This window comes from Gouania willdenowi, chromosome 6, assembly GCF_900634775.1.
Source record: "Gouania willdenowi chromosome 6, fGouWil2.1, whole genome shotgun sequence".
NCBI classification, from domain to species: Eukaryota; Metazoa; Chordata; class Actinopteri; order Blenniiformes; family Gobiesocidae; genus Gouania; species Gouania willdenowi.
This window is the reverse complement of record NC_041049.1, coordinates 12584432-12598954: the sequence shown is the minus strand read 5'-3', so window position 1 is coordinate 12598954 and position 14523 is coordinate 12584432. Positions and strand designations below refer to the sequence as shown.

Sequence of the window (14523 nt, the reverse complement as noted above, 5' to 3'; positions counted from 1 at the left end):
TAAAATCTTTGACATTGTTTTTATTGAGGTTATTTATCAGAATATTCTTATTTTTAAGGTTCACCCATCGGTTATTAATAAATGGGTCAGTTTTTCTCATACTTACTAATTCTTCAAAATAAGTAATACAATTATGTATGATGAGAATATTTTAAATGTCTATGTATTCACAAGAGAAGTTAGGTTAGAGTTAGTAGCTTCACAGCTTGATTGGAATAATGTGTTTAATGGTTTATCAAGCTTTTCTTTTGTACATGCTTCTTGTCTATCATCGTTTTTTACACTTTTAAAGCTACCCGTTATGTTTAATAATATATTTGTATGACTCAGGCTCTTTTCAAGGACATGTTCTAATGTAAAAACCTGGAACTGGTCTCCACTCTGACTACCAATGAAGCCAAAATCGAAAAGGCATGTGTATTTTTTAAACGACTCTGATTTTTATGACATCAAACATGTGTATATTAAAAATTTAATTGCATTGGTTTATGAATTGGTGGGTTTCAGTTTCATCACAACTACCAACGCGAGTTACAACTGTACAGACTTTGAACCGATAATATAATACATCTCCTTTTAGCTAGCAATTAAAGTGGCTCACACAAGTACAGAGAATGATCTGATGGATAAACTAGAGTCCATGACCTGCTGGTTCCCAGTTTAGCAGAAAAAGATAACAAAACAGATGATTATATGCCAATGTGTTGCACATCTGAGAGCAGGGTTATTTCATTTGGCTTTAGATGTCTAAGGTAACCGTAGAAACCACTTATTTGGCCACAGGGCGTATGCACGGGTATGAATATGTGGCTTTGTACGGGGATGTAGCTGCCAAAGCCGTTAGGACACAAATTCTGCCTGATAGCAAGATGTACAACAAATTAGAGCACAGGTGGAGGAGTTTGAAGATTTGATGAGATTGTAAAGACTTTCTGTGGTGTCGTAGAACGAGTCCTAATAAACTGCAGCAAGCTAGGAGGTTTTTGTATTTTATCACAGTTACTATGGTTGCAAAGGGGTGGAACATTTCCACCTAACTTAAGCTTGGGAATTTTAGAAATATTAAAAAAATAATTCCAATAGATCATTCCCATGAGAAGTTTATATTTTTAATATTCCCAAAATTACCTGAGCTTTTTGCAAATTCTTTGAGTTCACATCACTTGTCCATCAATTTATAGTGTAAACATCTAAATGTGAGAATAAGGCCAGATTTCAAAAAGTCTTTGCTCCAAATACTTAATTATAAATTATTTTTGGTTATTCATTCATGATATTTGATTAACGTGAAGAAAGCCAGTAAAAAGCACATTTACCAAAAAGTTGCGTCAACCTCTTGAATTTGCTAAATTCTCAGTTTTGACACAAACCAGTGATGAAGTTGCTTCTAATGTTAGAATGAGTAACTGTCACTTTGGAGCACAGAACGTATCAAGGACCCTGAATGGACATGTTGACACCCAATGCTGTAGCTTGTTGTCTGTGAACATGGTCCTGGTTCCCTGCTGGCCTCACAGAGCTCATCCAAGACTGATTTGTGTGCATGACCTTCCTCTTGGGAAATAATTTTCCTACAGGGATCCAAAGAGTATCACATCATCACTGTAATATTATTAGTAGTGAGTTAGTTTACTGTTGGACTGAGGCCGAAGAGTCATTAGGAACAGGCAGTGAAAAAAATGGATTTCACGATATATCATCATTTTTTTGGGTGCCGATTTTAAATCGATTATTTTATTTAAATTTATTTTTTTTAGTTATTTTTTAATGCAATATTTCAGTGGTTACAATGCTTTAAATGTGTTGTAATAGTTATTTGATGCACTTTATGTTATGATGTGCATTTTCTTTTCTTCAGTGAAAATGTACAAAAACACTAATAATAAATAATAAATAGGATATTTTGACTCAATTTGTCCTCTGAATGATCAATATCTTCTGATGAACATGTACAACAACTTGATTTTTGATCTCTACATTTAATTTTGATATTATTGCGATAATATCGTATCGTGATACATATTGTATTGCAACATCCTTGCCAATACTTACCCCTACAAATCAACATTAAGCCATGTAGTTATTCAACAGCGTGGACACTCCAATGGGCTGTTGTCTTAATCACACAGGGTGTCCAAATAAATCCAGCTGTGCACATAAACAATTGATTAGGCTTTTCAGTGGCGATCAGGCTAATCTAGGAATCACTGAGACTGCTCTCTCAGGATGTTTCCCTGCTGCACATGTGGCTCATCAACACAAGATTAAAGCTATTAACAGTTTTTCTATTTGAACACAAAGAATACGTCACATTTTGGTTTATTTTTTTGCTTTTTATGAGCTGTTTGTCATTTATTTTGGATATTATCGGAAGTTTAACTGCAATCAGAGCTAATCAACATTACTTCTATTACTCCTCGTTCTTCTTTCAGTAATCACAAGATGATTGATTCTGGTGTTTGCCGTTAGTAGATGAAACGATAAAGACTCTTTTCCATTCCAAATGAGTCTGCTGTGCCCAGTGAAGCACAGATGCAGCTCAGCAGCTGAGCGTGACGGAGCATGATGTGGAGTAGCAGCACGTTTCTAAACATCTGTATGTTTCACTCAATGATTCTACGTTACAGGAGTTTGATGTTTTCACTTTATTTACACTTTTAAAGACACAGGATGGTTTTTATTGACTGATGTGGGTCACGGTACATCTCAGCATGTGGTTTGGGAGCAGCTTGTACAGAGCGCTGCTATCGTATTACAAACACATGCAAACACGTTCCACTGCACTGGATCCAGTTTCACATGTCTGCTGTGAAGAAGTATTAGTGCCACACAAAAAAATTACATTCAGCAAATACAATATTTACAAAATGTTTTACCTTTGATTTAAACTTTTAATGTTGGTAAAAAAAAAAACATTGTTTTTAATGTAATGTTGTTATTCACAAAAAACATTTTGTACTTTGTCACAGTTACTAGCATTGCAATGGGTGTAAAATTTATAATAACTTAAGCTTGTGAATTTTCAAAAAATTAAAAAAGACCATAGTTTTAATGGATATTATTTATTAGAATTAATCAGAAATTGGGTGTTATTTTCCCAACTATATTTACCATCCCTGTTAAGGATGAATTTAATTTTTTTTTAAATTACCTGTTAATTCCCAAAGTTTGTAATTTAAATATTCTCAAAATATATATATATAGGTTTCCTACTACATAACCGTTTTTTAATTTGCAAACTGCAAGAGAGAAAAACCCCAAAACAGACAAAAACAATGAAGCAACATAGTGGAGGAAAAAGTAAAACAAAACCAAGCGACAACAGCCAGGCAGACACCCAAGAGTGTAAACCAGAAAATATAATGAAATGTTACAATAAAATGGACAATATTGTAGTTTGTCTTTAAGACACATCCAATTAATTGTATACTTATCTACCATATATCAATAACATACTGTATATAATTCCCCTATAGAATCATGTATACAGATACAAGGGTAAACAAAAATCCTGAATACCAATGACAAATAATAAAAACAGTCTAAACAAAAGGAAGTACATTATACATTTTCTCTACAAAATGAAACATTGTTTTTTAATTGTAGTAATTTCAAACACATACTAAGATTTATATTTGGATATGAGTAATTCAATTATTCCCAATTTTTTTGTTAATTGCAATTAATAATTCCCATAAGAAGTATATATTTTTGAATATTCCCTGAGTTTAAGTTCCTGTTGAAATTTTGCGCCCTTTGCAGCCTTAATTACTACTCACGGCAAATTTTACGGTTGTCCTCGTTTGGAAACATGATTTGTGCTCTGGTTGATGATGATGAAGTCCACTCAAAGCATGATGATTTTATAAAAAAGGATTTATTATAAACTAAACGAAAAGGAGTACAAAAAAAGGTTGTTCCATCCTGCAGGAGGGCAAGGCAGCCAGCAACTAACGGAAAGTTTTCTGAGCACCATCGTTTAGGAAGGAGTGGAAAATCACTGTTACAGAGCTCTCCTTATCAGAGTTTTGGTATGAGACCTTGAGCAGAGAGTGTTTGTTGCTGGCACTGTGAATACAGCACAATCTGTCTGTACTGCGGATAATCTAATCAAACATGACTCAGCAAAGGAGCAATGTCTCTATTCGAAAGTACGATATAATGCAGTCATCGTGTATAAACACATGACAAATTGTACACATGAACACACATTTGATGATATGATGATTAATATAATAATTGCCATAACACTTCTATGTGAATAACTATGTTTAAAAGAGTTATTTTTAATTCACATATACATATAAAGGGCAGATTTCAGTAAGTATTTGCTCCAAATACCTAATCATAAAATATTGTTGGTTATTTATTCATAATATTTGATTAATAAAACCAAACATCTGCTGCAGTCCACATTAAAACCACACACACCAAGTCTGGATTGATTTAAACCTCTATGGCACTTTGTGTTTTGCCAAGATCAGCTTGGTTCTCCATCGTGAAACTTAAAGCAGCCAGACTGCAAAAGCATTACACACCCCAGTTAGAAAGGCAGGCGAGGCTGAAGACCCTTATACTATTGTGATAAATCAGCTCCTGTGTGTTTAGAACTAGGGAATCATTGTGTAATTTATGACTCCTAATGTTAAGATTTGTGAATGATCCTGCTTTGACAGGCTTTTTATAAACGTGGCAGCGGATCAGGCTGAGCCTCAGTGACGGCTGCTTCCTGTGGTGCTTAAATTGATGTGTTAGAAGAAAAAAAAAATAATTCTACCCATGCCTGCCTGGTAATTTAATAACATTATGACACAACACATTTTAAGAAGCAAAGAAAAATGCTGATGTGATCATTTAATCGTGATCAGAAAAAAAAAGAATTGTTTCACTACACCTCAAAATCTTCTTTTGATCCCACATTCAGCCGTGCTGTGCTCACACACTCACTCCCTCTTCCACAGCAGAGCGAACATCCTGAAAACATGGCTTCATTTGGCAAAAAAAGATCTGACCGAGTTCAAGAGGATGAGGAGAATAAATCAAGAATAAACGCACAATTCAACATTCTTTCCCTACTTTTTTTTAAAGCAACTGTGCAATAACTTACTCTCTATTTTTGTAATCATGTTTTTTAACCAAAAGAAACCCCACTTAATTGTGCTAACATATACCTCACCCCTCCGTGCATTCGAGCTTGGAAGTTGATTGCATTTATTTTTATAAAACATACTGGATACTGAGTAAATTTATTTTATTTTTTTTTATGATCAATGGACATTGTGAAAACCAAAAAAAACTGACACAAACTGTCTTAGAGTTAATACATTTCTGAGATTTTTTTTTTTAATATGAAATTGAATTTATTGGTGTTATTTTGTTTTAAAAGAATTGTACAATTGCCAGATCTCGTCTCTTCTTTTTTTAAGTTTATACATGGCATGTTTACTGTGTGCAAGGGAACCGTGGCAAGATTTATTACCAAAAATAAACGTGTGGCTGAAAGTAACTTGTAACTTTTACTTTAAGTACTATTTAATTGAGTTACTTTTTACTTGTACTTGAGTATTTTATGTATGACTTACTTGTACTTGTGTGCAATTTCAATCAAGTAGCAGTACTTCTACTTGAGTAAGGTATATCAGTACTCTTTACACCTGTGATACTTGTTTTTGCAAGTTAAAAAAAAATAAAAATAAATTGTCGTTCATCCCATTTTCTGCTCGTAAAGGTGACATTTGTAATTACTGACATTGACATATCACAATGTATATATTGTATTGTTTAGTATGTTTTGTATCGTGCATTGTAGTGTAGTGCACACACCCCTATATTAATGCAGGATATGAATTTACAAGTCATTGGCAAAGGATAAGACATGTTTCTCTTTTGAATAAGTGGGCATAATCACACACACTCAGTGTTTTTAGCACTGAGTGCAGCTTTAAAGTGCACCTCAGCTCCTCAGCCTGTGCTTCTCAAGTGATTCTGTCAGACAGAAAGGTGATGGAAGTGGAAATAAAATGAGTCGTGAAGCAAATGGTGGCTATGATGCATTTTTATAAACTGGAGCACATGAAAGCTACAGGAGGATTTTTAGTCGTGGCTTTGTAGCGATGGATGCTAATGCAAGGTGTTAAAGGCTACAGGAGAGTCAGTCCAGCACTGAATAGGGATGTTGAAAACCTCGCTTTATTCTTAGGGTCGATGCAAAGGGGATGTACAGGTAAAGAGCAGAGCAAGCAAACTGAAATGAACAAAGTGTACTCGAGTAAATCTGAGCATCTGTGTGCGTTGGAGAACTGAAACCTCCCCGTCTGTGTCCACAGAGCAGCTCAGCAAGGACGAGGCGAAGGAGAAGGAGCACGAGGAGCCACAGAAGAAGAAGGTCAAAGACCGAGAGAAGGAAAAGGAGAAGAAGAAGAAGTACAAAGTGATAAATGAGATGGAGAGAGAGAACGGTGAAGTCAAGCAGCCCATTAAAGGTTGGTGGAAACACATCACTTATTATTTCCTTTTGCACAATTTCAGAAAGTTACTGTAAAACACATGTTGGCTATTCTCCATATTATTGATTGGTGGATATTTAGAAGCTATGAAAATAATGTTGGAATACTGAAGGTGTTGTTGTATATTTCTTCAATTTGATATGGGAGGTAATTATAAAATGGCAGATATTGTATAACTCTCCTTATATATAATATAATAGAAAAATATAATATTGGTTGTTGTTTAGTGCAAAAAATTCTAACACTACCATTATTTATACTAGCAGTGGTTTTCAACCATTTCATGTATTTCATATATTTAATGAATAAGTTATATTTTGCATAACGATTATTTATTGACATTTTCCTTGATTTAAGCTTGGTCTAAAACAGAAATGAGCCGACACCCAAAGTAAAAAGTGTAAATCTAACTGCAGAGCTCTTGCATTTACGGCTCCACTTCTTGCTGAACGGCGTTGCATAGTTTGGACACACAAGTTCACGCAGTCGGACCCCCAGCGTGTGGTTTAGTTGTGCCAACACAAACATGACCCACTTCACTGCGAGCTGTGCAGTACATCTTCATAATTGGTATTTTTTGCAGCTAACACTTACTGTAGCTTCTCAGTGGATGTTCTCTGAAGCCTGCATATAAAAACAGCTTAAAGTACTGTAGTGTGCACCATGTGTTTTTGTTTTTTGAATTATTTTTTATCAAGTTGTAATATTTGAGAACTCAGATTCCCCCTGACTTGTTCTCCGTGGTGCTTCCAGTTGTTTTATTGTCTTGTTTAGAAATCTGTACAACGGCTAGTTGCTGTTTTTCAATGTGAGTAATATGTTTGACTGCATTAAGTAAAAATAATTTAACTTTTGCATCCTTTGTGCTACTTATTAGGAAACTACTGGTACTTATCTGCTGCTTCTAGTGTTCTTTGTGTTAAAATGCATCCATTTGAACTGAGACCAACCCTCTGTCTGAGGCTAAGAGGAGAGCATTGGTTACTTTTACTAAGACAATCTCTGCACTGTGATAGGTTCTATAGCCAGACTGAAAGCTCTCATATGAATTGTTCATATGTAGATGATCACATAGTGATTCTTTTCAAGAATTTTGGAAACAAAAGGGAGATTGGATATTGGCCTACAGTTGGACAAGTCACTTGGATCAAGGGTAGGTTTTTTAAGGAGAAGTTTGATTACAGCAGTTTTAAATCCTGTGGAACATAACCTGTTACGAGAGATGTATTAATCCAGTTCATCATATTAGTGCTAATTAGTTGTAGAACATCTTTAAATAGTGGAGTTGGGATTGGATCCAAAAGACAGGTTGTTGGTAGAGCTGGGCAAAAAATCGCTTTAATCAATTAATCAAATTTGTAGACAAAAATGATTTTTATTTTAAAAATTCGAGTTTTTGATTTTTATTTTTTTTCCCACCACAGTTTTTTCTGACTTTTTCGCGGTCCAATGTGAGCCCGCCCCCTCTTTGTTTACATATGTTTACCCTTTGAGTAGGCTATATGTGTGCCACAGGCATGTTTAATTTTTTATTCACACTATGCTGAGATGCTTAGGGAAGAGTTTATTTTTTTATTTGTAATGTTATACGTTATAAAATATATAGTTATCTGATTTCTTAATCAGAAATTTTAAGCTACTGTGAAGTTGCTGTTGCAGTTTTGCTTCAACCTGGTTAAAGCTTGAAATACCATTTGCTTTTTATTTTGGGATTGTTCTATGCATTTTAATGCTTGAGGACAATATATCTGATGTCTGCAGTCATTTTAAGTGCATTGAAAAAAAATTTGAAAATCGAATCGCAAACTCGAATTTTTCTTTACAAAAAGATTTTTTTTAGGCAAAATCACCCAGCCAGAGTTGTTGGTTTTAGAAAATAATCTTTATTAATTATTCTGCCGAAACATGCTTAATTTTTTGGAATAACATTAACAACTGTAATGTTTTGTTTGTTAATCTAATTGAAGGTAAATTAAGGCAAATTGTTGTTAAAAAATATGAAGGTGCTGTTCACGTAATAATAGCATCCTTCTGTACAACGCTGTGCAATCAGAGGAACTATATGCGCACAGTAGCTTTATTTTTGCTAGTGTGATTTGTTTTAATGCTTCTGTTCCACCCCCCCCACCATTGGGTCCATATTTATGGTTTCACCAGTGGGACATTTGAAGGTCTTAGCTGTGATTTAGCCACACACTGATGGAGAATCACTGAGAGATCATTGAGAGAATCTCTCACTTTCTAGAAACGGACCACCCGCCTTGTAATGTTGATTTATATCCTTGGTGGAGGCTGGGTGTGATGGAGTCGCTGTGTGTAAAGCCAGGGTATGTGTGCTGTTTGATCATGTCGGTTTACAGTAATAGACACACACACACACACACACACACACACACACACACACACACACACACACACACACACACACTGAAATGAAATCCATGCGAACACTTTGAGCAGAGCGAGTGAGGAAGAAGACCCTTCGACCACAGAAGGTAGTTGGTAACGTAGTGCTGCTTTTAATCAGTGTTTGCTGAGGTCAGACTGACACAGCTGGAGGTAAAGCTAGAAATTAAATCAGCGATGGAGAGATAAGTTTACAATTAAAGAGGATGACAGAGCGAGGGGCAGCCGCTGGAAACACGCAGAGGAAATCTATAAAGCAGCAAACGGTGGTTCTGACTCTGAGGCTGTTTTCTGCCCCTTACAGCAGTGGTTCTCAAAGTACACCGTTCTCTTATTTCTGAATCCAAGTACCCCTTATGTCCGACTACAACAATTTGCTTAGAATTCTGTGAAAAAACAATTATAGAGCATAATGATGAAATGAATGAGCGTTAACACACATTTTAAATTATCTCATTTTGTAAATAAGTGTAATGAAACAGTATTTAGTGCCTCCTGAATAGATTTATTTCTATAATATTTATCATTTACTGTCATCTCCCTTGTATTTTCAGTTCATGTTTTATGTTCATTTTTCAGTTCATTTTTTGTGGGGTTTTCTTGTATTTTGTTGTTGTTTGTTCTTTTTCAGTATATTTTTCTCTTATTTTGTTGTATTTTGTTCTTTTTATTATTCAGTATATTTTTCTCTTATTTTGTGTGTTTTTGCTGTCCTGTGTGTATTGGTATTTTTTAAATTATTCTCTGTATGTTTTTGGTGTCGCTTGGTTGTTTGTCTTTTTATGCTTCGCTGTTATTTTTGTGTATTTTGTAGTGATCTTGTGTATTTTCAGTGTCTCTTTGTTGTTGTTTTGTGTGTTGGAAGTATTTTTCTCACTTAGTGTGTGTGTTTTTAGTTTAATTTAGTGTATTTTGTCTGTTCTTTTTATTATTCAGTATATTTTCTCCTTCTTTTGTGTGTTTTTCGTTGACATTTTGTGAGTTGCTGGTAATATTATTATAATTTTTAACTAAAAATAAACATTATAAAACCCCATATTTGTAATGCTTTCATTCTCAAATACCCCCTGTAGTGCCATTGCATACCCCGAAGGGTACACGTACCCCCATTTGAGAAACACTGACTTACAGGATGTTAATGACTGTGTGGTCGTCTAGCCCAGTGGGCCCCTCGGCTTCAGCCATGTTTGTGTGACTGCAACACACACATTGCAGTCTCTACACATTGGAGACATGTGACCAAAACCATCAACTGTACGAGGAATGTTCTCTGTTTGAGACTCACTGGCTGGGAGTTCAAACAATAGTGCATCAGTCCTTTAAGTAGAACAAGCTGGGAATGAATGAAATGTAGTCAGGCATGGAAGAAAAACCATTAATCGAATTAAACCTATTAGAAAAATGTCCTGAATGTAATAATTGTTTCAATGATTTCTTTATTGTAATTAGTTTTTATTTAGGGCCGTCAAGAGATTAAAAAAAGGGGTGATTAATTAATTATGCTCTGTAATTGATCAATCTAATTAATCTATTTTTTGAATCGCACTTAAAATTGCTGAGAAACACACTCAACTTGAGGTATTTTGATTTAAGTCACGTTATTGTGACGGATCAAAAGATTGGTATAGCGTAGCATTTACATTCCGCTGTATTTGAGACTAGTCCTGTCATAAACTGTCATATTGATTTCTACCTTAGTCAATCTCCAAATAATAGAAAATACAAATTAAATAAAACATCAGGGCTTAATCATTTTAGCTCTGAACCCTGTCATCTTGTCCAGTTTTGGTAACACGCCCTGCTCGGAGCATGGAGCAGTTAGCACTGTCTGAGTGTTCGCGCGAGCTGCTACATGTTTAGCATTGAGGTGCGAGCTGAGGTTGCAAAGCTCCGGTGTTCGCAAACTCTTTCTTGCTCGATTTGCACACAACTGGACTTGTGCTTTCCATCCAGTGTTTTTATTATATTAAATATAATAAGTTGAGAAGCTCGGTAGTCTCCCGTCTTTTGTTGTAGCCTCTGCATCAGTGTTATGGGTATACCGAGAACTCTTGAAATGAGAACGGTTACGCACTGTTCCTGAAAAAAGCGATTCACTGCGTTGTTGTTTTTGCGCGTTTTTTATTCCTGTAATTAATCGCAAATAACGTGTTAAAGTGACAGCCTTATTGTTATTACATAAAGATGGACGAACAGCAACAATGACAGCAATAATATCAATGATATTCAAAAGATGGTAAAAAGGGGAGGGGGTATATTATCGTCACAAAGGCCATGACCAAAACAACAGTAACAGCAGAAATAAATAACCGCCTTTGTAACAACGATAATAAAACAACTGCAGCATTGATCACAGTAATGGCAAAGGTAAGGAAACACAAAACAAAAGATTACAAAATACCTCAGGTAAATGCATAATTAATGGGAATGATTGATTTGAAACAAAAGTGTTTTGAATCTAATCATTGTTTGAAACTACAGGACTCAATTTTTTATTTTTTATTTTTATCAGACCTCATTGATCAATAAATTAATGATCGTTTGCTTGGGAAAAAAAGATATAAAATGTTAAAATTGCCGCCTGAAGGTTGGTTTTCCTCTCCACTGTAAAGACAGGTTTAAGTGTTTTTATTTTCCATATTATATTCTGATATCACTGGGAATCCCAGAAACAAACTGGAATAAAAATGGTGTCAAGCCAAACACAGTACCCCTTGTCTGGCGAAAAACACAAGAAATCATAGTAAGAATAAAGTAAAAACACTTCTTGCATCCGTCTACAGGACTTCACATCCCACAATGCAATGCACAAAACTTTTCTAAAGATTGCCAATACGTCTGTTTATGTTGGAGACCAAAAAAAACACACAATGCTGTGTTTGAAGCATGTTAACTTACTACCTCAGAGTGTCGCATTGTACCATACATTTAGACTGGGTGATAGACTGTGTAAGTAATGGCATGAGGTGTTCAATTACATGCTGGCAACCAGTTAATTGCACCGATATCGCGACATTGCAAAGACTGGATGTAGTGCTGGATGTGTTGGATACTGTGTTGTGATTGATAAAGCCCGTGTGTGTGTGAATTGGGGGAGGGGTGGTTTGTGGGTTAAAGAGCTTTTGGATTAGTAGCAGTTGCATTGTGCAGTCAATCTTTCTCCCTTCTGTCTGTCACTCCATAAGCTGGACAGTCACTGTTTATTGTGTGTGTGGAGCAGCGCAAACACAGTAATAAATAGCATTCATGTGCACTTTTGAATGTAGCAGGAACTGAGCTAGAATGATGCGCTCAGTAGTTACATGTTTGTCGTACTTTTCCATCTCCCTCACACTAAATGCATAAATTAGCACGGAGCAGTTTGTTTGGCCTCAGGCGTTTGAAATATGGACGCTCATGTGCGATGTTATCTCTCCTTCTCCGTCATTCCATTGGAAAGTGTTTCTGAGCTTCATCATATCTGTTATTTTCCTTGTTAAAATAGTTTAAGGCAATGGTGTCAAACACATATTAGTTCAAGGGCCAGATACGTACCACTTTGATCTCAAGTGGGCTGCACATTTTAGGCGGGAAAATGAGCAATTTCAACATTATTCTGCACTATAAAATATTTAAAACAGAACTGGGCTAAATACTGTGATTCAAGATATATCGAGTTTGATATTTTGGCGATATAGAAAATGACAATTTTTCGCCAATATTGAGATAAATCTATATTTTTTTAGCTTGTTTTTATTTGTACAATTACACAGTACAAATCACATCATACAAGTATTTAATGTTATATATTATTCATATTCCATATTTCTGAGATATATATTTTGTAGCTTATTTTCTAATAAAATACTTCATAAAATTAATATTTTTTTTTTTACAATTAGATCTTTGCATATTTTTACCATTTTTCTGTAACTACACCAAACTTGCCATATTATAACCATTTTCATCACTTTTTCTTGCCATATTCTTGCTCCTTTTGATGGATTTTTGCTACATTACTCCCATTTCTGCCACTTTTAAAACATTTTGGGCACTTTTAAATTGTTTCCACCACTTTTCCCACCCAATGTCGCCCGTTTTAAGAGTCGCTGTTTTTGTTACTTCTCAGAACAGCCTGAACCAGTTTCAATGAACAACATTCTAGCAAGAGATTTAGCATTGTCCAAATGTTGGTATACAGAGTTCAAAGCAAAGGAGATTGCATCCCCCTGTTTTCTTTGTACGCAAACTGGAGCGGATCGACACACACAGGGATCTGGCTCTTAATGAAGTCCAGTACAAGCCGCTCAAAAGTCTTCATCAGAACAGACGTGAGGGCCACAGGACCGTAGTCATTTTGACACGTCACTGGAGATTTCCTAGGAACCGGAATAATGGTGGACTTTTTAAAGCTGTCTGGTACAATATAGTTCATCAGTGACAATTTGTAGATATCCGTTAAAACAGGGGCAAGTTGCTTGGAGCACAGTTTCAGTACACGAGGAGGAATGCCGTCCGGACCAAGGTACTGGACAAGACATGCTGATTCATGTTTTCTGTCATTTCAACTTTATGCTGCGGGCTAAATTTGATGCTCTAAAGAGCCAGATTTGGCCCCAGGCCTTGAGTTTGACACATGTGGTTTAAGGTGTATATTATCTCATTAAACTTAGTATAGATACTGGGTTTCACTTAAATGCCATTATAACACACCAAGCAGGAAGTTTAAAGAATGCACATTTGATCTCCTTGTTTCCCTCCTTGTGTGCACTAATTACTGTTCATTTGTTTTATCACCTAAACCTCTGAAAAAGCACTGTATTTGATATGATTCAGTAAAAGAATAATTTCCTGCCACTCAGGGGTTTAGAGGAAACATTCTGCTTTTGACTTTTTATCACAATTTGTGAAAATGGGGACAGTTCTTTTGAAAAGGGACCCAATAGCCTATAAAATTATGTTTGTTTTTCCTGTGGTTTGTGTTGATGTTTCAAAGGATTCCGGCGCTGGTAATGATCTCCTCACTCCCTTTGTTCCTGTCATTTTGTGCAGATGAAAAAGGAAAGACGCAAATCAACCCAGAGGAGCTTCAGATCAAAAAAGTGAAGAAGAAAAAGAAGAAGAAACACAAAGAAGGGGAGAAGCACAGGCATGTGAAGATGTATCATCGCTCCTGTCAAACCGTTTGTGCCGGTTTGCACCGCCTCCAGGCTCCTGCTTCATCTCCCACCTCATCTACACCCAGCTCCCAGCTCGCACTCAACTCCTCTCCGTTCAAGTCTCCTCTACCTGTTTACTCTCCGTCCAACAAAAGCCCCCACCACGCACTGCCCACGTCGCCTCCTCTCACTTCCCAGAATAAACTCGGGGTCTTTTCCTTGACTAAACCCCGACCGCAGTGTGCCTACCCTGGCATGGCGAGGCTGGAATTCGCCCCTTACATTCACATTGAGAACCAGCCTAACGGAGGCGCCTTAGTGGCTCACGCGTACACGTCCCAGCTGGCCGCTCTGTCAGCTGACCAGAAGCAGAGGTTCGCTCAGGAGTTTGTCACCCTGTCATTCAGCGAGGACTCATCTCAGGTGCTGCACACGCATTCCTTACATCTTTTGGTTTTTAGCAGGATTGGGAT

The 14523-nt window shown here is 36.2% G+C and overlaps 1 pseudogene; it reads left to right on the top strand.

The window, feature by feature from the left end:
- The window catches only part of LOC114464837 (round spermatid basic protein 1-like), a 42765-nt pseudogene that overhangs the window by 1749 nt on the left and 26493 nt on the right, over positions 1–14523 (top strand).